This window comes from Hippopotamus amphibius, chromosome 9 (genome assembly GCF_030028045.1).
Source record: "Hippopotamus amphibius kiboko isolate mHipAmp2 chromosome 9, mHipAmp2.hap2, whole genome shotgun sequence".
NCBI lineage: Eukaryota > Metazoa > Chordata > Mammalia > Artiodactyla > Hippopotamidae > Hippopotamus > Hippopotamus amphibius.
Window position 1 is genome coordinate 30950971 of NC_080194.1, and position 1456 is coordinate 30952426.

The 1456-nt window shown below is 46.1% G+C and overlaps 1 pseudogene; it reads right to left on the reverse strand.

Annotated features, from left to right (window-relative positions):
* Window positions 1–246: 246 nt before the first annotated feature.
* On the reverse strand, window positions 247–1110 carry LOC130860752 (40S ribosomal protein S2-like; annotated as a pseudogene).
* Between the last annotated feature and the right edge of the window lie 346 nt (window positions 1111–1456).

Below are 1456 nucleotides of genomic sequence, written 5' to 3' on the forward strand. Positions count from 1 at the left end.
TGCCTTTTAAATAGAGTTTAAACATTTTCTATAGAAAAATCTTATGTATCCTTTGTTAATTGCTAAATTCTATCTATATGGTTTATTGTGAAAGGTATCTAAATGTTTATTATATTTTCTAATTGGTTACTTTTGATATAGAGAAACATTGTTCATTTTTCTAATTTTCTCTTATAACCAACAAACTTGCTGAACTGTCTTTTTTTTTTTCCCCAGCTTAATTCACTTTATTTTTCTCATATAAAACTATGTGGTGGCTACAGCTGGAGCCTGGGTCCTCTGCACGGAAACTCTGGTGTGGGTCTTTACAAGATGGTCAGTGAATTCCTCATATGGAGACTTGGTGAACACCCCCTCTTTCCAGGGATCAGGAGTGAGATAACTGCAGGTCTTGGAAATGGCATCAAAAGTGGCCTTGGCGAAGTTGCCCAGGGTGGCAGTGCAGCCCCTGGCAGAGGTGTAGCAGTTGTTAATTCCGGCCATCATCAGTAGCTTCTTGGGCACAGGGGCTGAGATGATGCCAGCGCCCCTGGGGGCAGGGTTGAGGCGCACCAACACAGAGCCACAGCGGCCAGTCACCTTGCAAGGGACTATCTTGTTCCCCAAGTAGCCTCACCGCGCTGGGACGGTGGAGAGCTTGGCCAGAATGATGGCCCCAGGGATGGCAGTGGCTACCCCCCTAGAGCACTTGATGCTCAAACCAACGCCTCCGTTGTAATCCCCAATGGCGACAAATGCCCTGACCCCGGTCCGCTGGCCAGTGGAGGGCTGCTTTTGCACAGGCATAATCTTCAAAACCTCGTCCTTGAGGTGTGCCCCCAAGAAAAAGTCAATGATCTCAGATTCCTTGATAGGCAAGAGAGAAGAGAGAGATCTCCTTGATCAAGGGACTTGATCTTCATGTCCTTGACTCGGTGGCCCAGCTTGCTGACGGAGAACCACACCTTGTCCTCAGCCTTGCTTCCACGAGCTCCACGGCCCCCACCCGGGCCGCGACCTCCATCAGGGCTGCCGCTGCCAAAGCCTCCCCGGAAGCCACTGTGGCCTCCCATTCCAGGGCCCCCAGGGGCCTCTGGGCCCTCGCGCAGCACTGGCATCATCCGCCGTTTGGTGTTTTCACGAAGAAGAGGAGCTGAACAGTTTTATTAATTATAACAGCTTATATCTTATTTACATTTGCTTTGCCATGCAGATGATCGTATAATCTCAAATAATGACATGCTTATCTCTTTTCTCCCTGTGATTACACTTTTTTTTTCATTTCTTATATTATCTAGGACCTCAATACCATGTTAATGAATGATGCTGTTGGGCTTCCTTATCATATTCTGGACCTTAATGGGAGTGTGTATGTAATTTCTCAACAAGAGGATGGTTTTAACATATTGATGACATTCTTTTCTATAACTAGTTTTCTAAGGGTTCTTTTGAAATTATGAAAGAACTTTATAAAATG